Source organism: Gouania willdenowi, chromosome 12 (genome assembly GCF_900634775.1).
Source record: "Gouania willdenowi chromosome 12, fGouWil2.1, whole genome shotgun sequence".
In the NCBI taxonomy this organism is placed as follows: domain Eukaryota; kingdom Metazoa; phylum Chordata; class Actinopteri; order Blenniiformes; family Gobiesocidae; genus Gouania; species Gouania willdenowi.
In genome coordinates this window covers 7,610,925-7,635,510 of record NC_041055.1, presented here as the reverse complement: position 1 = coordinate 7,635,510, position 24,586 = coordinate 7,610,925, and the positions used below count along the sequence as shown (strand labels likewise).

Here is a 24,586-nt window from a genome sequence, read left to right as displayed (position 1 = left end):
AAATACACAAAACGACTATAAATATACAGAAAAAGTATAGAGAAACATACAAACTGACAACAAAAATGCACAAAATGACCCCAAATCAATGGAATCACAGGAGTGCCAAAATTAAAAAGAAATAAATATGAAAATATAAAGAGAATCAATAATAAAAAAAAAATATCCAAATGTAATCATTCTTTTTCCATTTTGTCATTGCTTTTTCTGTATTGTCTTTGTTTTTTCCATTTTGTCGTTGCTTTTTCTGTATTGTCTTTGTTTTTTCCATTTTGTCATTGCTTTTTCTGTTTCGTCTTTGTCTTTTCCATAATCGTTTTGACATTGCTTTTACTTGATGGCTCAAGCTGTCGGTAAAAGCAATGTCAAAGCAAAGACCCGCCCACAGCCCTTCTTTCTGTCCAGGGTGACTAGTCGTTATCTGATCACACGATTCCTGCTTGCAGTGGTTATGTATTAGCAAGCTTGGGAAATAATGGATTACAAGTAACAGCGTTACGTACTCAGTATACAAAAACGTGTAACTGTAATCTGTTACAGGTACTTTAAAAAAAATAAAAACAGGTATTACTTCGGGAGATTACGTTTTAAAAGCAAGCAGAATGTGCATCAGACACACTGCACGCACACACATTCAGACACTTCACGACAGTTCATCACAATGAATGAACATGTGAAACAAGCTGTAACAATGTTGTGATGACGCAAACAGCGCGGAACAGCCGCTCTGTGAGTTCACTGACCAACGTGTCCGCAACGACAGTGTGTGTGGTTGTGCAACTGGCACGCACACACACTCGCAACCCAGCACTCCATCAGGCAGCACACACACAAATACCCATCCAACCATCCATCCATATTCAGAGCCGCTTTGTCAGCACAAAAACACACACACACACACACACACACACACATTTCCACACCCCCATCCATATTACTCCCACATCATTCATTTATTTTACTTGTCTCTCTTCTTCATACTGTTCACATGGTCACATGGGACTATATGTGTGAAAGCACCCTTAGCGTCACTGTTGTATTAGGATTTTTCAGTGATCGGTTGCTACCGTCTTGGTAGAGCAAAGGTGCGCATGTAGCTGTGGGGTGGGGCAGGCGGCGGGGGGTGTGGTGTTTTCACTTAGTTTTGCTTTAAAGTGATTAGAAATGAATGATTGTTGATGGACTTTAACCGAAATTCAAGCCAAGGAAAAGCCTCAAACATTTAGTTGACAGCGTGACAGAACAAAATTTACAAACCCATAACAAAAATACATGTTTTTTCTTTTGAAAGACTTTCTTTAGAAACTGTCAGATCAGTAGCCTTCAGGGAACGTTGTCTTTCATTTCTTCTTCTTCTACTATTTCTTCTTCAGGTAAAATGCTCATCAGGCTTTAAAATGCGGTGACTGATCTCCCTCATCTAACTGTCACAGATAAGAGTGACACTTTTCAAGTCACTGTATTTGGTGATGACTTATCTTGCTGTGATAGAAAGTGGGTCAGTCCAAGTGTGTGTGTGTTTGTGTGTACTTGGCGGAATTCTTACTCATGCTGCCATCATCTGTTTCACTGTCAATAAAACTAAAAATGAAATTGTGACATGATTTAAACCACATGTCCAACATGAGGCAAATGGAACAAACGTGACGCATTCTATCAAGTTATACAACCCGCAGTACTAGTACGATTACTTTATATTAAGGGTGCACCGATCGATCGGTGCCGATTTCCCTTAATTTGGGGGATCGGCAATCCGCCGATCCGAGCATCTGAAACCGATCTTTTCCGCCAATTTTTTCTACCTCTGCAAACGTCTTAAAGTCCGTCATAAAGTCGGCCACTGTCCCCTTCTGCTGTGAGGTGACTGACAGACCCGCCCACCAGGTCATGGGTGCATGTGCACGCTGCACTTGCCTCCACTACACAAAGTATAAACAACAACAGTCACGGAGGGTCGGAGGCACGTTTAGCTTAGCGTGTCGGCAGTAGGATCGCAATTTGTAATTCTTGTAATGTGGAAATAAGTCTTGGTGGAGCTGCAAACAAAACATTGCAGTTGCAGCCAGAAATCAAGCTAGTGCTAAAGCTAATGCTAACAAAGCAAAGAGCCAGTGGGCTGTTGTTAGTGCTTATGAACAGAGCAAAGCAACTATGAAGAAAATGATGGAGTTCATGGCTTTGGACATAAATAAAAACTAACCTGTGTCATGTTCATTCTGTTTGACTTATGAGCTTTTATCTTGTAAACTGTTGCAGATATATATTAGATTGATATTTTTACATTTAAATATCCACAAAGCTGCTGCATTTGGACATTTTTTTTAAATTATTTTTGCTCTACAAGGAAACCTAAAACTCAGGACATCTACGCCAAACCCTTTGATTTTCTTTATTTATAAAACCAAAATACTGCTGTGCACTTTATTTTTGGCAAAGAGCTCCAAACACGTATGCAGTGTAACGTGTTGGACATGATTATTTTGTTTTTTAAATGTGAAAAGTGGAAGACTAAAGGAATTGATATAATTTAGTATTTTGGACAGCAATGTTCCAAACTTTTCATTTATATTTGTGATAACTAAAATTAAAACAACACATTTGTATTGTTTCGTGGATATTGTTCATTGTTTTACAATAATCCTGCTAACTGACAAAGACAGTTTAATAACATGAATGCTTATGAATGTTTACAAACTCATATTTTATCAATAATTTACATTCGTGATCCTGTTTCTTACTTTGTGTTTATAGCCTGGATTTAAATCGCGGTATATTTTATTTTATTCATTTATTCCCCCAAAGTTCACCCACCAAGACGGCACATTATGGTTCCCAGTGACCTTTTTCCCTCTCTCTGTTATTCTGTCGCAGTCCCATTTTTGATGTTCAGGCTGGTGTTTGCCTGCCGGCTTTTACCGCAATCTTAAAAGACAAAAGAGTGTAGTGAAATAAAGGTTGCACTTTAATGTGTGAGCAAACTCGGGCCATGTGTTCCACCTGCCAGTCTCACTTTTACTTACTAATGGGAAAGCTCACCGTAGTGAAGCTGAAACTGCATGATGGTAATGTTTAAATAGCATCCGGGACAAGATCTCATTCATCAAAAGCAGCTCAGAGGGAGTCAGAAGAGACTCTGAGGTGTGTCGTGATCTCAAAATATAGAATCTTATCGTTTTCCACAAAAAAAAAAAGACTGGATTCAACTCCTTCAAACGTGCAGATCTCCTCCAGCCTTTAATTAGAATGTGTGAAAGGCACGGAGAACAGTGGGAGGGTTTCCTAAACCGTGCACTGATTACCTCTGCAGATCCTTATCTGTTCTTAAAGCTGCACTGCCTCAGAGATTAAAGATTATTAACATTTAATATTAACCTTTGCTCTCACTCTTTTAAAGGGATTACGCCCGACTGGTGGTGAGATAACTAACGTCTTATTGACATTGAGCGAATCCTCTACCCCAGTAACAGTTGTGCTGATGTCTGTAAAGCAGTGGTTCTCAACCTTTTCAGCCCGTAACCCCTAAATTAAAGGCCCCAGAGACCGGGGACCCCCACTGTACCTGAAGGTGGTTGAACACAGACATGAACATTGAAGAACAGTCATGTGGAGAATAATGGGGAATAAAGGGGAGAGATTTTTGGGGTCCATCCATAAAGTCAGCAAAATGATGGTCTATTGTTATATGAATCTGTGATAACCACATTTATTTATTTATCTAAATAATATCCACTGTTAACCAGGATGTTTAATATTATTTGCACCATAGTATATAGTCATCTTAAAGATGTAAATCCTTGTTTTAATCAGAAATAAAATGGGTTAAAAGTGACCAAAAATGGTGGAAAAGGTGGTGAAATGGGATTCAGAAAACCACAGAAATTGGTTAAAAGTTGTAAGTTAATTAAATTAAGTTCAACTTTATTTATATATATATAGCGCAAATAACAACAGTCATCTCAAAGCACCATTAAAAAAAAAAAAAAAAAGTAATATGTAATTTAAAAAGTAGGAACAGTTAGTTTAAACTGGCAAAAAATGGCCATGACAAATTTCGAATGTGGTTAAATTGCCAAAAATAAGTATGAAATATGGTGAAAAGAGGTTAAAAGTGACAATAATGGGTCAACAAATGTAATATTAGGTGCTAAAAGTGGTGGAAATGGTTTATAAGCGCTGAAAATGTCTTTAGATTGGAAAAAATGTACAGAAAAGGCACTGAAATTTGATGGAGAAGTAGCAGAAATGGGAGTAATGTCGCAAAAATGCATTAAAAGGAGCAAAAATATGGCAAGAAAAAGTGATGAAAACAGGTTAAACTATGGCACGTTTGGTGTAGTGGCAGAAAAAGGGTAAAAATAGGCGATCCCCCTTCACAACCCCAAAATGGGGTTCTGACCCCAAAGTTGAGAACCCCTGCTCTAACAGAAAGTGATCATCCTCTGCCTCCTGTGTGGTTCCAGGGCTTCATACAGAGAAGCTGTGAGGTGGAGGATTTGGGAAGGATTGTAGAAACTAAGGAGTTACTTTAGGTAGATCTGGCACTGCAGGGGAAATTAGTGATGTCAATTTATGAAAGGAAAGAAAAGAATGCCAAAAACAGCACAAGGAGAAAAAATCCCTCTGTATAATCTAAGGGTGTACAAAAAAATCAATTTGGTGATATATCGCAATATATATAATGACTGTTGATTTTTGTGACAGTGCTTACGGCGCTTGCGTGAAGGTTACCGGTCTAGCACCCCTAGTGGCCAAAAGTTACACAGTGTGCCTTTAAGAGAGGATATAAAAAGTGAGGGCAGTATTACACCTATGTGAGGGGGAAGGGAACAGGGAAGAGGGACTCAGGGTAGGACAATAGAAAAAAAAAAAAAAACGTTTTTGGACGATGAGCAAACCAGAAATGTCAAGGCAATTTTTATACGTCACATTGGAACAACTAATCCAACGACTTATATAAAAGTGCATCTATTTTAAGTGTTAATTCTGATCGTAATGAGCTAATTTCCTCCTACAACTGACCTCATTCAGTCTGACTGAACAGAAATGATATAAAAAAGATAATAAAAAACACAAACACAGAATTATCTTTTTTTCTCCCTCTTCCAAAAATAACAAAGATGACACATGGAAACACAATTGAAATCAAAATTATGCTTGAATGAGTGTTTCTGGCTTTATTAAATTTGAGCTTTATGGTTGACTATAGTTCAAAATTAAGCAAAAATTAAAATCACATAAAATCCATGCTAGATAAATAAACACAAAGTCATTAACAACTGAAAGATAAAATGTGCAAATCCGGCCTGCCGAGCTTAAATTGACTGGATTTACTGTGTCAGCTTCATCATTTATGGAAATGTTGAAATTGATCCAAGGCTTTGGATTTGTGTGTGTGTTGTGGTCATTCCTGTATCTACAGAATTTTAATTGCATTCTTGATGGGGGGGGGGGCATTTTTTATAACACCAAAGAGGGGGAGATATTTTAGAACTGGACAAAACCAAGATAAATACTGACCAATAATAGCAAACCCACATACAACGACTCATTATTTATGATAAAAATACAACAAAGAATTTCTTTGCAGATACAATGAGAGTCTCAGGTACAATATTTTTAAATATAATATAATCTGCTTTGCTGAAAACACTGAGGGCCAAAATAACGGCTATTTGTTCCAGTGTTTAATACTGTTCCCATTCAAAACTGCAGCTGTTTAACATCTCAACACATTGGCTCATCTGCATTAAATTAATATGACTTTATAAGTGACGTTGATCTTAGCGCAACAAAACATTTAGCATCACAAACCCTTTGAACGGACTAACCTAGCCCTAAATAAATACACATAATCTAAAATCATATAGATGTAAAATAGAGTTGGTAGTTGCACTAATAAACTATCAAAACTTCACCAAAATCTCACCTTCGCTTGCTGTTTCCTAAATAAATCGAGATCCAAACTGGCAACGCAGCTTCTGCAGCGGTCGACTTTCCTCTCTCAGCTCCGTGTTTTGATACTTTCCTCACAATCAGGTGTTGTTTCTCCAGTAAAGGAGGAGCTTAACTGCATGTAAAACTGCATTGATATCTATATCAGTGGTTCCCAAACTTTTCCACAGTCCCGTACCCCTTCACACATTTAACCTGAAGTCATGCACCCCCTACTCCTGCACACTTACAACATAATAATGTCATGTCACATGCAATGTAGCGCTATAGAGAAATTTGGCTCTGAATTTGACCCATTCTGTTGAGGAATAATATATAACAGAAGATACATCTTATTTAGAATTATCACTTGATATATTGAATTAATTATTAGCCTACTGGCATTTTCACTGAGAAACAATCTCTTTTTTTTAAAGAAAAAATCTACTGAACATCTGTTGATTAAACATATAACAGTAATACAACCTATTTCAATCCGTGTACCCTACATTCTTTGGTTTTTCTGTTTTAAAACCAAATAAAAATAACAAATAAACAGTGTATTTTGTTTTTCTGATTTAAAACCAAAACAGAAATAAAGAAAAACCTGGTTAGGATTTATTTCAGCAGTTTTCTGGTTCTGCTCCTGTTTTCATTCAGTCTGTAGATGTTTTAGCTCATAAAAAAACTGCTCATGTTTATGTTTTGTTTCACGGTGTTGCGCTCAAAACAGTATCCAAAGAAACTGGTGACTGATTATCAACTGTAACGCTGGTGTGAGGAACAATAGATGTTAAAACTTCTACAATTTGACACTTTTGCCAAAACAATTGAAGCTTTTTTGAGTACACTAAATTTTTTATTTTTGTACGTTATAAATACCGCTAACAGCAGCCGTCAACACACATGGAAGTCGATCACAAGAAACGAGGAGCACCAGTAGATTCATCACACCACATATCTCGTGCATGTTTTACATAACATCCATTTTTTTGTATTAATAACGTTTCCATTCACCAGTCATGTGACCTATGCGTTGCTTCTTTTTATGTCCGGATTTTTTTTTTTTCTTCTTTTTTTGAAATATTGCATCGATCAATATCGTGTATTGTAATGTGAACTTAGTGTATCGTCCCACTGCTACTATTTTTGTTTGTTGTTTACAGTTGGTTTGTTTGATGTGAACAGTCGTAGCTCAAAGCTGTAAAAAATACAAAGGGCTGAGGCATATGCAGAGCTGTTTACTGAAGGCCCAAACATGTTCCAGCCCCAAACTTGTTTCAGGAGCTGGTATGTGCATCAGATAAGATGTACGGCAGATATTTTTTGTTTATTCTGAGAGAGAAGGTGGAGATGTATTACTGTACCACATTTCAGTTTCCTATGTCACGCAGTTCCTGAGATATTGGAAGCTGAAAGTGGAAAAAATAACGCACTCACTAAATTGGCCATATCTCAAAAAGTCTTCTTCCGATCAAACTAAGAATCTACAGTGTGCCAATTAAATGATTACAGTTTGATTTTAAAACAAAGTGAGTATCTGGAAAGGACAGGCCACCCTCGTCAAGTAACAATACAAAACCCTGTTTGTTTTGAGCTCACAGAGGGAATTATTTTGTCTATATGAAGCACAGAGAAAAGCCAAATAATAAATCTAACCCGTTCTTATTGGTGGAGTTGGCTTTTGGCACCTCCATTAATTTCTCTTTGTTGCTCTTTGACTGAAGCCAACAGTGACAGAGGACTAGAGGCTATAAGCACGGGCACCACTTCAGGCAAGCTGTGATTGTGTGCGTTTAATTAAAACCAGAAACAAATTAACGCGCTGGGTTTTTGTCGTTTTGTCTGCAGCAACAGACGCGTTTGTGTCCCACAGTTCAAAATAAATAAAAGGGGAAAAGTTTCCAGACGGCGTCGCTGAAGAGTCCAGGGCTGACCCTGATCTCAGACACACTCTCGCTTCATTGTCTGTGAATAGTCATCACAGCAAATGAAACACATTTAATTAACAGAAAGCAAATTGAATTACACAAAGAAAGGGCAGCGAAGCAACCTTGGAGCATCTGTTGTCTTTGTAATTAAAGTCCTCGTTTGTCTCTTCGTCAAGCATCAGTGTTTTACTAAACAGGAAGATCATCAGCAGGAACAAAGCCACACATCCACATCTCAATAACTAGAAGATATTCTTTTGAATCTTTCAACAACAAACATAAGCCCTGACAGGAAAAGTAACTCAAACAGTTGTTTTAGTTCAGCAGTGGAAAATATAAGGATTCAACATCGTGTGTTGCTTACAGGGTTGGGGTCAATTATAATTGTAATTGCGTAATTGATCATTAATAACGATTATAACTGTAATATAAAAATCTGTTGCTGTTGTAATCATTATTGAACTGTAATTTAGTTCATATAATTGACTTTGTAATTGTATTTGGCATAAAAATTTGATAAAAACTGTCAATTACAATTTAATTAAATGCAAAACTTGGGAACCATGTTACAGTTCTATGGCTTACACATACGTAGTTATTAAAATATGTTTCATATCAAGTTTTTTTTACTACCCTTGAGAATCATTTTACCTTTTTTTTTTAAGAAGTGAATTGAGGGGTAAACTGACTCAAAAAAAGGCCAAGACGCCCAAAACAAAAACAAAATTGGATGAAAAATATGTTGTTTTTTTTTGTGTATTTTACAGCTGATTTAAGACATGGGTCAAAACGGACCCGTTATCATAAGAGATGCTAACAGAAAGCTAACACAAGAGGAAGGTTATGCACAAATGAAAGGAAATCATGGAATAAACTTCCTGAAATGGAAACAGTTAAATGACACGTTGTATCTACATGTTTTGGGAGAATATCACATGTTTTCACCAAATCACCAAATTTGTTGCGTACAATCTTGTCCTGCAAAATCTTTCAAGTTTTTGCGCGATTTCAGAGCATTGGAAAATACAGTTATTCACCAGTTTTCAATTCATGAATCCCAGTTAAGCATGTTTGGGATGATTTGGGAATATTTAGTATGTCAAATATGGGGAAAGCCGATAAAATGGTAAATGCTCTGGCAATGGGAATACCATCACCCTGAAATGGAATGGAAAATCAGAGCCCTACAAATAGAGTACGGTAGATAGGGACATATTTGCTCCGTGCTTTCCTCTATATCAGATAAATTGGTGACTAAGTTGTTCATGGGTGTAATTGGTGTAATTGTTTTGGTGAGGAAAACAACATGCTGGGGGCTTTAACTATTTAAAAACTGTGTTGGGCGCCTAAGCTTTAAGCACCCAGTCTATACAAAGCAGACATGGGCAACTGGCAGCCTGGGGGCCACATGTGGCCCTGAATAGAATTTTGTGCACCCCCCGAAGTAAATGCACATAATGACAGAAAAATCACACAAAATCACAATAAAAATGCACAAAATGACAGAAAAACACACAAAGTGCCAGTAAAAATGCACAAAATGACAGAAAAACACACAACATGACAATGAAAATGCACAAAATTACTCCAAGAACCCCCAAAATGACAGAAAAGCACATAAGATGACTCCTAACACACCCAAAATGACAATAAAAAAAGTTGTCTTTCCTGTATTAATGCTCAAATAGGTCATTATTCTAAATGCTGACATGAATGTTGATAATGTGGCCCTGAGATCAGACAATCACATTTTTGCGGCCCCCGTGTGATAAAGTGGCCCATCTCTGCTATGAAGCTTCTAAGGAGAAACAGGTTATTGAATGAAATGCGTTTTGTGTAAATCATCACTCACTCAGCTTATTGCATTGTTCATGTGTTCTATACATATGAAAGTTAAATCACTGTTTCGATGCACTTCACTAACGACGTACGTGCAGTGAGTTCCTCACAGAGCTTTAGCTCCAAACCAGGCCAATGAATCTCAGCTAAAAGCCACTTCAGGTGCTGCAGAATTGAGGAAACCCATCACAGTCAGTTTGTTCCGTTTGATTTATGTTGCCTTCCATGTAGTAAGTCCAAGTCTGGAGCTTTTTCACAAGTGCTTCCACAGTCCTTTCAGTTCCAAACAAACCTTGACATGCCTTCACTTATAGCTAGTGCTGTAATTAACCCAATAGCAAGGCTTTACGAACCAAAACTGGTTGTTTGCAATTTAAATCTAGAGCAATTCAATGTCATCAAACTAATTAACAATTACATGAACAAAAAACATCGGTCAAACTGAAATCACAGTTTCTTTTAACGACTGCTTAGAATTTGCAAGCAATTTTTCTTTAATTGAAAAATAAATGCCAATTATTAAGAACTGTCAATTTTTTGCTACATGCCTTTGTTTTAAAAAAGACGTGTAGCTATGGTTACTTCCTGTGCTCCTTTCATAAATACACTTATATTTAGGTGGTTCTTTTACACGCTCATGCATTATTGTAAATAATTGATATGCAAACAGCTCCTTAGAGCACTAATGTCTGCTTGTGAAGCTTAGGGATGATGAACAAAAGCAAAAAAGAAAAAAGGAAATAAAATGTTAATATTAGGGCTGGGACTTTAATGCGTTAATTGCGATTAATAATTTACAGAAAAATAACGCATTAAAAAAAATAAGGAAGTTAATCGCTTTTTTTTGCACTCCAAACAGCGAGAAACCTTTTTTATTTCACGACTTCCCGGTATACCCATAATACTGCTGCACATTATGTTAGCACTCCATGATTAAAATAAACACAATTTTGTTGTTTAAGCTCATTTATTGTTTTTATTGATTCAGTCATATACCAAAATCTATTTAAATTGGAAAAATGTTCTCGTGTCAAATATTGTTATACGATTAATTTAGATTATTAATTACAAAGTTTTTTTATCGAGTCCCACCCCTAGTTTATTATTTTAATCACGGAGAGCTAACAGGGTCAACATACCTTCGTTTTCTGAGACCTGTTTGTAACCTGGAATCATGCTTTATTTTGACAGTAAATCCAAATAGTTTTGTGCTCCTACCTGAAATGCATGGGGCGTGTCGTCCACACAGTAAACTCTGAGGGTGAAACCCAGAGAGTTGCTGGCGTCGTGACTGCCAAACACAGCCAGCCTCAGTCGCTTGGCCGCCTCCTTGCTCAGCGGCTCCCCCACCAGGGCGTAGCGTCCGGGCTGCTCCAGCAGGGTGTGGCACCTCTGAGCCTCCAGCAGGCAGTAGCAGGAAGTGCTCTCCTCATCCACACACATCACTTCCTTTAGGGCAAGGCAAGGCAAATGTATTTGTATAACGCGTTTCTTACACAAGGCAACTCAATGTGCTTTACATGATGAAAAACAGAAAACGTTCAACAGCTTAAAAATCACTGAGAACATTAAAATCAGGAGCAAAAACCTTTAAAATCAGCAGTAAAAACATTTAAAATCATCAACAAACATGACCTAAAATCTTCTTCTCAATCATACACAGTAGAGAAAAAAAGTGCCTTTAACTTTAATTTAAAATTGTTCACATTTGAAGCTGACTTCAGCTCTGCTGGCAGTTTGTTCCACTTCTTTGCAGCATAACAACTAAAAGCAGCATCACCATGTTTACTGTGAGCTCTGGGCTCCACTATCTGGGGTGTATTCCAGAAAGGAGGGTTCAACAAACTCTGAGTCTATTCATAAACCCATACCCCGCGATGGGAAACTCTGGGTATCCGATTCCATTACAGCTGGTATGAAGTGGGTCAATCAACCCCGAGTATGGAAACCTTGGTTACTTACGTGCACGTGCGCGATAAAAAGCCATCATCAATGGAGCACAGATTACTCAAACTGCCATGGCAACCACCCGGAAGAGAGTGATTTATTTGTGGAATATGAGCCTGTTCTAAAGGTGCATTCACGAAGAACGCCACTTCAGCAACTATGGTCTTTTAAATTGCCCGTGATTAGTCCCGCTTTTTGGTCACTTCATCACTTCATTGTGCTAGGGACGTGACGACCGTTTAATCATATTAATAAAATGTGTTTGAGGAGCCGTGGCAGCAGCGGAGGGATGCTGCATAGACAGCCCTCCCGCTACAGTGGCTATAACGACAGTAAAGGCAGCTCGACATTGCGTCATTTATATTTTTTATGTAATGTAGTCGCCAGAGTCATGTCGACGTCCAAAAAAGACATCATAAAAGAAAACACTGTGCCTGTGATCAAACCCCCGACCCTACGCTCTCAAGGACGGAGCAACTCATTACGATGTCCGTACATCCACCTTTATTACACTATTAAACAACGTAAATTCAATGTCAAGCCATAAATGTGTATTCATTTAAATTAACTATTTCCCATTTAGATTTGCCATGTGTGTATTCAGGGAACTTTACTCTAGATGTCAGTCGGCGTTCTAATGCAGATCAACCTCTCAGTGTCTTTCCCTAAATGCTCTGCATCCACAAAGTTATAAAGAAAACTACCGATTGCAAAAAAAAAAAAATAAATAACGTAAAGCGACAACATTTGTAATGATGAGCATGTGTTACCATGGTAACAGACTCAGAGAAGAACATACCTCGTGTTTAGGAATGGGATGCTCAGAGTTTCCCTCATTTGAGCCTCAGAGTTTGAACATAACACGCTTTATGGAACACCCCTCTGACCTGTGTCCATGGATCTGAGAGACCTGTTGGGTTCATACATGACTAACATCCAGTGGCGGCTGCTGGTCTTTCATGCAGGGGAAACTCATTTTCTGCCTACTTCAGAAAATGTATCTGTTTATTTAAATGTGAATTCTAGTAGAATTCACATTTTGTTGTCAACAACTATTTGTAGATTATCACACACGCACGCGCGTAGCTGCTGCGCGCTGGAGTGTGAGTGTTTGGTCAAAAGTCTCACGACACAAGCAGTAACAGTCTCCACAAACACCAAAAACAGACACTAGGTTTGTCAGAAGTTAATTCGCTATGAGAGGATCAGCAAAGTCTCCGTGTCAACACAGAGCAACAGACTGAAATATTTGAAAAACCCGCCTGTGTGCTTACAACATCATACTCTCTGATTGGCTCATTTCGCTGTCAATCAAAATTGAATTAGCCTGAGACAGATCATCCAATCATCATCCATTATTCCAGCGTCCGGAACAGACAGATCCAGCCCACTGCTCCATAGACCTCCTGTGAAGCCCGGCGTCCGATGGGCGGGACTAAGTGCGTCATAACCGAGCATTTATCCAATGAGCGTCTAGTTTGACTGCAGTGGCTCAACCCCTAAATCGTCTCCCATTGAAGTCAATTGAAGCTGAACTTCACCACTGTTTATTAACACTGTAACGCTGCGGTAATGAATGAAGAACGTCACGCTGTCACTGTCAGTTTCCTGTTATAAGAAGCTGATTCTGAACTAAACATACATGTGTTCTGTCATATATTTAGTCAATGAAATGAACACACAACACTACATATTTGACCACTGATTTTAGGGGAAGCTGAGGTTCCCTTGTAGTCTTAAAGCATCCGCCACTGCTAACATCTCACTGATGTATTCTGGACTAAACCCATTCACAGATTTATACACCAGCAGCAGAATTTATATTTATATTCTATTCTGAGGCTGACTGGGAGCCACAACGTGAATGCAAACCTAAAAACACGAATGCAAACAGGAAAAAACCCGAATGCAAACACCACAACATGGATGCAAACACCACAATACAGATGCAAACACCACAATACAGATGCAAACACCACAACATGGATGCAAACACCACAACATGGATGCAAACAGAAAAACAGGAATGCAAAAGCCACAACACAAATGCAAACAAAAACACAAATGCAGAAAATACGAATGCAAACACCACGACACAAATGCAAACCTAAAAATACAAACGCAAACACCACAACATGAATGCAAACACAACAACACAAATGCAAACCTAAAGATACGAATGCAAACAGAAAAACACAAAAGCAAAAGTCACAACGCAAACGCAAACACCACAACACTGATGCAAACAGAAAAACAGAAAAAAAGGAATGCCAACGCAAAAACAGGAATGCCAATGCAAAAACACAAATGCAAATGACAAAACACAAATGCAAACAACACGACACAAACACAAACACCACAACACGAATGCAAACACCACAACACAAATGCAAACGCCACAACACAAATGCCACAACACGATTGCCACAACACGAATGCAAACCTGATAACACAAACGCAAACACCACAACACGAATGCAAACCTAAAAATACGAATGCAAACAGAAAAACACGAATGCAAAAGTCACTACGCAAACGCCACAACACAAATGCAAACACCACAACACGAATGCAAACGCCACAACACAAATGCAAACCTAAAAACACATATGCATACAGAAAAACACAAATTCAAATGTTTGATGTGCTGGAGATATGAGGAAATAACACGGCCGTAGAGCGTCCTGCTTTAATACAGAGGGATGTTTGCAGTGGAACAGAACTGTTGGCTTCCATAATACACAATTTTAAATATAAAATGTTTAAAGTGACCTGAGCTGAGCCTCATTAAAAATGTGTGGGAACAGTTTCTGGTCCATTCTCATCCGCATATGAGCTTGTTTCACTCTGTCGTGGATCAAACTCTAACATAGTATGAAAATAGTTGAATCACTGTGACCAATGTGGACAGAAGTCTGCGTCTGTCAGTTTTAATTAATCGTGCAGCAGCAGCTGAGTGATCACAGCTGCTGCTGCGCGACGCACGAGTCAGTTGGGCTTTAAATGTAACTAACTCCATGTTTCTAGTGCAACATAATGTTTCACCATATTGGGGCGCTGCACTTATTCCAGGGTTAGAAGTGCATAAGAGGACTTACGCACACTGGAGAATGCCAGATTTGAATGGGAACACCCACATTTCAGGGCTGCTCCACCCACAGTGCGTAACTGGCATGAAGGCACGCAGTGACTGACTTAAGTACAGGGGGAGAATAGCGTTCAGCCAAAAACAGCGCCACTGTGCGGCTTTTAGGACTTACGCTCATGGGAGAATAGAGTCCTAAGTGAGCAGTGCTTGGTGGAAGAGTCTGTTTCTTGTGTTTTGTTTAGTTGTAGTAGGTATAATGAGGAAAGAACTCAGATGAAGGAAGAATTAAAGAGAGAGGGAATTCACCAGTTCAATATTAGTAAAGTTGTACATAACCAGAAAGCACTTATTACATTCCTTGTGCAAACGGGGTTAATGAATAGGATTTAGGATCTAATGGTGGGCATTGGTGCTTCTTGCCTTGGTTGCTAACCGCTGTAAAACTACACGGAAGACGAAGACGAACTCTCAAAACTACATAACTTCTTGAAGCCAACACGACAAGAAAAAGAAGAAGCCAACATTTCTACGGATAAATACAGAATTAAACGAGAACAGAATATTCAACCTGAACAGTGTGAGCGGTAATGCTGCTTGCCTTGTTTGCCAACTGCCAAAAAACCAAACAGAACAAGACGGCAATGACACTGTTTATAAATTAGTTCATTAAATTGTCCACCCGAGCGGAGGTTTACATTGCCAAAGCAAGTGTGACATAGAACGATGTACACACGAAAAAATTAAACGTAAAAAAATAGCTACATTTGTGATATGCAAAACAATGAGTTGAAATAAAAAATTACATAAAAATAAAAAGAGGCTTTCACTATATATGTATATATATATATATATGTGGAACAAAATGTACAATTAAGTTATGAGTGTTATAAAAGGTGAAAAGATGTTATGTACAGAATTTTACATATAATATACACACACTCGTGTGTCCGGTTGAACAAGTACATACATATATACATACAGTACATGTACACAACAAACAACAATATTATGTATGTGAACTATATTACATGCACTAAAACTAAAATATTACAAAAATACTGAAGAATAAAACAAATTGTCAACTGAACAACACTGAGCAAAAGCTCTTCTGGAACTTTCAGGTTCGAAGCTGCTTTGATCTTCTAGGTTCTAAGCTGCTTTGATCTTTTAGGTTCTAAGCTGCTTTGATCTTCAAGGTTATAAGCTGCTTTGTTCTTCACATGATCTTCATTGTCATAACAGTGAGCAAATGTTTCACAAAGTCCTTGGACTCAGTGACTTTACTTACTTTATCTTTGTCACTCTGACAGCACTAATACTTTTGATCTAATGATGGAAGTGCATCAGTTCAATGTAAAAGCCCTGGAACAAACATGCTTTGAAGTCCTTAAGGATCATCTCTGCCCAGAAAACTGCATTGGGCTGTGGCAATTTGCAAAAGTCTGTTATATTCCCATTATTCTCAAACTAAAGTACGAGTCTTTTCACTTTATCTGTGATAATTTTGAGGAGGTTTCACTCTGTGAAGAATTTTTACAGCTTGCGGTGCAGGATCTGGCTGATATCCTGGGTCAGGATGACCTTACTGTGACCCAGGAGAACACAGTTTATCAAAGTGTTTTAAGGTGGATAAACCACATGCCGGGGGAACGACAGGGAGCCATTGCTACTCTGATACCAAAGGTACGACTGGGGCTGATGGACAAAAGTTACATCACGGACAATGTGCTTAACAATGATCTGGTGAAAACAAACTCTGAGTCCAACCTCTTGGTCTTAAACACCCTTCAAGTCATGTCTCAACCTTCGTTACTCTGCTCTGAGCCTGGGATCAACAACACCTTGTTTTGCCGTCGCTTGCCAAATGCCGTCTTACTGATGGATGGATTACTTTCTGGGACCATAGAGGCCTTTGACTACATCACTAACAACTGGCTCACAATTCACACTCATCCCAGTCTGGAGGATCCCATGACTTCCTTATTCTTCTACAGCACTGTCTTCCTTGGTGGATATGTTTATATTGTGGGTGGTGTCCACTCTAAAAGAGTGTGGAGGTTCAACCTAGTCACACACACTTGGCAGGAGGTGTCACCAATGCAGAAGTCTCGGGCCTTTCTGAATGTTACCGTGCTAAAGAGATGCATCTACGCAATGGGAGGATGGGGGGATGATGGTACCGCACTCAGAACTGCTGAACTCTACCAGCCCGACATCAACCAGTGGACTTCCATTGCATCAATGAATGAAGAGAGGAGCCACGCCAGCTGCACCACACTGAACAACAAGATTTACATATGTGGAGGATGGAATAACTATAACAACCTAAATACTGCTGAGTATTACAACCCAGACATCAACCAGTGGACAGTGATCACTCCCATGGGAACATCTCGGTTTGGACTTGGGGTTGTTGCATATATGAACCACATTTTTGCAGTTGGAGGCGGCGATGGGGCCAGATATCTGAGGTCTGCTGAGGCTTACGACCCAGTGACCAACACCTGGCACGATGTCCCTGAAATGGTCCACAGACACTGTAACCTTGGCATTGCAGTGATGAACAAGCAGATCTTTGTAGTCTCTGGTAGCACAGAAAAAATTGTGGAGAGCTATGACTACACTACAAAAACTTGGTCTGTGGTATTTTCTGACTTGGACCACAACCGTGATATTGACTGCCGCAACCATGATTATGTGAGTTGCTGTGTGATGTCTGGACTTCCCAACATGGCTGAGTACTGTTCCCCTCGTGAACCCATCGTACCCAGGACACAGGTCTAAAGAAAAAGTCTAAACTGGATAATGAGATGGAAAAAATCTTATTTTCCATGATCCTAACTGGGAGTCTAACCTGCCCTGACCAGGGCTGTGTGTATCAATAAAAGTGTGTAAAGACATTGGAAGAACTCATCTATTTAATTCCAAATATTACAGGGTTAGCTACAGTTAAAAAAGAGCTGTGGTCTAATGTCATTTGCACATTTGTCCAAAACACTTCTCCTGTAATGTATTTTGAATGACAATGACAGGCGAAAAAGTTCAGTTTCTTTGCTTACGAAAATAATATTGAAATGCAAATACATGAATTTAAATTACATTTAATAATTTGAAACTGGAGTTATTTATATAAAATTTCAAACAAATGTATTTTAACATGATATTTCTTTCAATTCTGATTTAGTTCAGTGGAGGAAAATGAATCTATATTCTGAGAACTGAACATAAATCACATTTTTAATAATAATACATTATTTCAAAACAAAAGACCCAGAAAATAAAGTTTGAAAGTTTGGATTGTTGTTATTATTTGGCTTTTTAGAGCTGGAAACTCTGTCATCCCATCCCAGACTTGACCATGTGCTATTGTGTGAATGATGACACCTCAGCAAACAGACGGGGATGTAGTAACACTGACAGAACGGATAAGTGGGTGGTGCAGCTGTGTCCGATTGCTGCTGATCTTGTGCTCACGTCTCCTTAAATCAGCCCTGGAACACCTTGGTGACCTACAGGCTCCCTCAGCATACGGCCTGGTCCAGGCATATAAAGCAGAGCGGGAAAGGGGGGGGGGGGGGGGTAATTTAGTGGCCCATAGATTCTTGGACCCCGCACCATTAGCGCCGCACAAGACGTGAAGGATCTCTGTGACATAGCTCATCCCCGAGAGGAAGCCGGGGAGAAATGATGGAGCCCAACTCTGGCGTTGACTTTAATGGGAAAGAGAGAAGCAGGGGAAAAGAGGAGGGGAGAGAGAGCTCCATCTTCACTGACTATCACTAATTCCAAGATAAGGTTGTGATTAAACATCCGTCCTGAGATAAAAGGGCTAATCATTTCTCTGGGACAGCAGCGGGCCACATCCTTACATTTTTGGGGAAAGTCTTTCAGTTCTATCTCTCAAACCTAAGCCCATCTTCCTGTTTGACTTGCATTAGGTTACTCTGCTTCTTTTCTATTCTTTTGCACATGGGGACCATCAGTGAAAAGACTTTGGATTTCTCTCTTTTGTGCAGCGTGTCTGCTTGGCAAATTACATCCGTGCAAATGTCAGTCGAAGTGAAAGAGCAGGTCGCTACAGAGATGCAGAACCCCAAGGTCATGCAAACGCTTTTTGTTGAGGTTAGTTAAACATTAAAATAGTATCCACTTAGCCAAGAAGGCAAATAGTGGTTGAATGGAAGGCTGGCGTCAGCTGGTGGCTGTGAAACAGCTCAGAGGGAGAAGCTAAGAGGTGTTATTTTACTGAAACAACTGGGTGTGAGGAAGGAAGAGAATCATAGTGACAATAACAGAAATAGCACCAGAATGCATCTAGAGCAGTGAAGCTTGGAATATCTGAAATAGCACAATGCAAAGTTTCATGTGTATTTCTCCTCATAATAGAGGAGCTACTATAACCTTTGAAGTGTTTTATCTTTTACCTTGCAAATGTGTTGGAACTTTTATTCTTAGCTTCTCTGTGAGGGGAAAACACTGCAAAACTAGTTTGTCTTAAACTTTTCTAATGTGGCGATATCAAAACATTAGCCTCCAAGCGTTATTTTTCAAAATCACATTTTAAGGTTGTTTGCAGAATATTGCACAGTGAATACGCAGCGTTAGGAAACTAGAACCAGGCAGATTTACAGTGTCAGGACTAACACATTACAAAGTCATTACTTAGTAGTTACTGTGTAAGGGCTTTACTTTTGCTAAACACTAGTGTTCCAATGCAGCGTTTCTCAAATGGTGGTAAGTGTACCCCTAGGGCACATGTGTCAAGCTTAAGGCCCGGGGGCCAACTCCGGCCTTTTTAAGCAGATAGTAATTCAAGTAATTAAGTAATTCAGTTGTAGATATTTCAGCCTTTTCAAATACATAAATTCAATGAAAGCTCACAACATTTTCAGGGCACACAGTTTTCCCACGCTTTGATCACATGGTGCTAGTCATTTTTAGTCACAAATTGTGAAATAATAAATCTTTATCTTTTCCAAAACTGCAATTTTATCAAAATCATTTCACACATTTTTTCCCAAATTGAATAAAAAATTGGTCACAAACTCAAAGAAAATTTAAAGATTGAATATTGCCTGTAACTTCCTTTACTTCAGATATATTTTTAGGGTAGAAATGGTAAATGGTGAAGCGACACTGCACCCAGCAGTTCATGTATGGTACTGCTGCAAAAATGAAGCAGAAAGCAGCCGCCGGCCTGATTTTATCATGAATTCATAACATTTAACGACGTGTTGACACAAATTTTTTAACATTATCAATTGTGTCTCCTGGCGACAATCTGGTTTCAGCCGTCTGAATTCAGTCACCTTGTAGCAACTAATTATGTCAAGACTTCAGAACTGAATTTATACTGTCGTTTCAGTACATAGTGTCATCACCGAGGTGTCATCACTGCTCTTGAGTTACTATGACTACCTGTCAACAGAGCTCACTTGCCATGACTACCGGTAAAGCATCAGTTCTTGCCATTTTAACTCAGATTAATAATTAACATTATTAATTATACATTTTCTAGACCTGTTAATTTTATTAAGTGACCTCGAGCCGAACAATAACCCAGAAACGCATACATCAGTCGCATTGTCTATTTAAATCAGTCAATCTGCTCGGATGCTCCCGTCTTTACCTGAGGACCCCTGCCAACACTTAGGTGCCCCCGATGCTGCCTGTGTGATCCTCCGCTTGGTAACCATAATCACCATCCAATATAGACAGCGCTTCAACCAGACGTAGCATGTAGCGACACATGAAGCTGCATGTCATGTTTATAACTTGCATGTCATTATTCTACGTGCGCACACAACGATGTGAATGTCATCTTGTTCAAACGATTTTGGGCTTAAAGAGACATCGGCTTCATTCTGGTCGGACAGGTTTGGGTAGGGTCTTCTTTTTCTGGCCCGATTAAAGCTCTAATGTGTGCGTCATGAGTGTGTGCGCACATCCTCCGCATGTGTGTACACACGTAAATGGTAAATGGACTTGATTTATATAGCGCTTTATAACCACACTGAAGCAGTCCCAAAGCGCTTTACATATCAGCTCATTCACCCAATCACTCTCACATTCACACACCACCACCATCACATTCAACGTGATCCTTCACCAATTCAACAAATAGCTTTTGCCTTTAAAGTAAGAATGGAACTTATACATTTCACAGTTTTCCACACCAACACCACTCGCTCGTGCACCACGCGACCCCCCTATGCTGTGAAAAAACCTGATAAGAACCCTCTGTATATTTTACACACATTGTGGTTGGTGTTTATACATTTAATTCTATGTTTCTTTTTGCCCCTCCCCCCGGCAAGAATCTCAAACTCCGCCTATGATGAGAGGAGTTTGCCTGTTCTCCCTGGATGCGTTCAGGTTTTTCTCACCACTCTCAGTCAAACGCGTGCGTCTTTTTAGGTTTATGTCCCATTGTACAATCGTGTGTGTATAATAGGATGAGTGGAAAGTTTCAGACCTCCTTGTCAAAGAGTGAAAGAGAAACCCATAATTTACTGGGACATGTCATTTGTATTTGCGCTGACATTTCTTTTGCATCAATGACAGCATGAGGTAAAGCTTGAAAGGCTAAATTTCATCTGAAGTGGTAACCCTGAAATCAGCTCCCTGCTTGCATGGCTGCTCTGCATGATGAAAAATTTCATCAAAGTCGAGATTTACCAGATCGTATTGATATTCCAGGCGGCGGAGTTGAAGGTTATGAGTTTGTAATAGCTTCAGTCCTCCGACTGATGTTGTCACTGCTGAAAATGGGAAATTTAAGGAGCACTCACCTCCCACTTGTTCTCCTGGATCTGTCTTTTTAGTCGAACGGCCCAGTTATCGGCAGTGACTTCCGCGCAGTGTGCAATAGTCATGGCTATGGGACACGACAGGTCCAGGCCTGGGGGGCCATAAGTCACCACTGGGCTCAGAAAGATCTCTGGATCATCCTCCGATGCAGCGCTAAACAGAGAGAGGCAAGAATGCACATCGTTACATAAAATCCTGGTCAAACAAAATGATGACCTAGAGCTAAGTGGGGGCTACGAAAATCGGATCAACTAATCCAGGCACCACATCATCTACTGTATATCAGTGGTTCCATCCCAACCTTTTTTGGATCACGACTCCATTCTGATATCAAGATTTTCTGGAGACCCTAAAGACAGCTCAGATGTTTTTTTTACTGCACTTTATTTGAATAGATTCATATTTGAGAAAGTGAAAGTATAGAATACACATCATCAGTAGAGTAAAACTAACCTGTCTCATGACGGTCAAGCAGTGTGTTATTTTAATTTGAAAAAGTGGGATTTTTTTATTCAGTAATTTTTTTTTAATCATCAATAACTAGACATTTCAGGTGACCCCATGTGATATTTGGGTGACCCCACATGGGGTCATGAGCACAAGGTTGAAAAACACTGATCTATAGTAATGACCAATCTGAGCATTAATAGAGGAAAGAACAACATTTTGTGTGTTTTGTTGTCATTATGTGAATTTGTCTGTATTTTTGTTTGTTTTTGGAGTCATTTTGTGCATTTTCTTTCTTTTGTATATTTTTTTTAGTCGTGTCATTTTGTTGCCCTTTACTATGTTATCGTAAAGCTGCGGCTATAGTCTATGGACTGGAGTATGGGCTGGAGGAGCAGCCGCCACTGCCGCACTCTTCTGCCCGCCGCCAAAGACCCAGTGCTAGGCCCGCCTCACCATGTCGGTGGCGCTCCCTTCCTACACCTTGGCCTCGCCGGGAGAGGAGGGCGGCGGTAGCGGCTCCTCCTCCAGCCCATAGACTGTAGCCGCGGCGCAAGCCTAGCCCTTAGAGCCAATCCTTATCCACAAAGTTACAGGTCAACTACTGTCTGCATACACAATCAAAAGGCGAAGGGAGGCTGGCCCGACTGACTGACTGTCACTCGGGGCACTTGACGTGTGCCTTAGAATATATGGCTATAATAAAAAGAGTGGGTGGACGGATGGAAAGTGAGTTAAAAGTGAAGTGAAACGTGAAAAGATAAAGTGTGTTATTGTTGAGCTGCTGCTTCAAAACTAAAATCAAAATAAAAGTGAAAATAGTTCTTATCGTGTGGTCTTCTAAGTTTTTGTGACAATGCTTTCAACAATGGACTTAAAAAATGGCTAAAATCAAATCAACAGTGTTCACATTAGTAGTTTTACCTGGTTTCTCGTTATAACTAATGACTGTATTTAACTTTGAATATTGCTTTTCTTTTTGTAATGTTTTGTGCAGTGTATATTTCCTCCTTACTTTCTTATTATTTCTGTCACTTTTAATCTTTTTAAAAGCCTCCCGTGGACAGGAGTTGTACATTAGCACATGTGCTAACACACTCAAAACAATACATCTGGGTAACCAATGTAATTGTCATGTCCATATCAACTAAAGGGAATAAAAATAATAAATATAAAACCCAGACTTGAAGCGGAATTCAATAAAGGCCTGTTTTATTTTTTGCACTCTTATCTTTGTTTTACATTTATTATATTTTAAATGATTATTGTTTGCACTGACTGAAGGCGTTTGCAATTTTGTTCTACTTGTTACAATGACAAATAGTTATTTTCTATTCTCAATGTGTTTCCATGCAAACCCCAATTTGGAATTACTATTTCCATGTAAACACGTAGCAGACATTTTAATTCAGAAGTAATTAATTACAAATTAAAAAAACACCATGGAACCGTGGCCAATGTAATCCGTTTTAATTGCTAAACTTTCCATGAAAAGGGTTAACTTTTAAATGTAATTTACAACTGTAAGCAGCAATCTGAGGGCTAATAAATAAGTGTTCAAACAAGGGGTGAGGGTGTGACCTTTGGCTATGAGCAAAGTAAACTCCCATCCTTGGAAGCTCATAATGAATCAGGCCCTGACTAGCTGACACACAGATAGAGGAAGATTAAAGCCTGAAGACTAATGGAGAGTGAGACTGGGGAGGACAGGCGTCTCCACAGAGCGCGTGAGCCTTTGTGGGTCGATGGAGCTTATGAGGCCTGCTCCAGAAAGCCTGGTGACAGATTAGCTGAGCCAAGCTGCTCGTGGCCAGGAGCCCAATCCTGGCAGGAAGCCATGAAGACTGGGAGCGATCGATGGGACCACCATCAGTCGCGCAGCTGGCCCGGCTGGACACCGCACAAACACGGGATGCGATCCTGGTGCGGGGGGGGGGGGGGGGGGGGGGGGGCACATGGATGCTTCTCAGCATCATTTATACAACAGCATCATGGGAGGCAAGAGCAACCCAGTCATGTGGACACCAATAGAAAGCATCGCTACCGACAGAGAGAGGAAATATTCACCACTGTAGATGTTTTATTCTCATTGAAGCCTCCATCCATTTGTATAGGACTTAATCCTCTATAGCAGTGTTTCTTAAATGAGGAACACCCCTAGAGCGACGGAATGACACAGCAGGGAGCACTTGAGAGAGCGAGACAGTGGAAAATTAACAAATAAAGTGTCAGTGTTGGTCCCACCCCAGGGGTGAGATGACAGGAAATGATTCAAACTATAGGAATAAATCTATTCAGGAGCCACTAAATCAGTGTTTTTAAACCTTGGGGTCGGGATCCCATGTGGGCTCGCCTGAAATTTCTGAAAAATCAAAATAGATTTTTAAAATTTTGTAATTTTTTTTTTTTTTTTATTAAAACACACACTCTTTAACAACTGTATTTCTATACTTACACGTTGTGAATATACATTTATTTTAACTAAAATGCAATCAAAAATAAATAAATCTGAGGACAAACATGATCAAAAACTCATTCTAGGAAAAAAAAAAAAAGGGGTTTCTTTGGGGTCACCAGAAATTCTTGATATCAA

At 39.4% G+C, this 24,586-nt stretch overlaps 1 pseudogene; it reads right to left on the bottom strand.

The window, feature by feature from the left end:
• LOC114473366 (netrin receptor UNC5D-like) overlaps window positions 1-24,586 on the bottom strand; it is a 278,176-nt pseudogene that overhangs the window by 10,905 nt on the left and 242,685 nt on the right.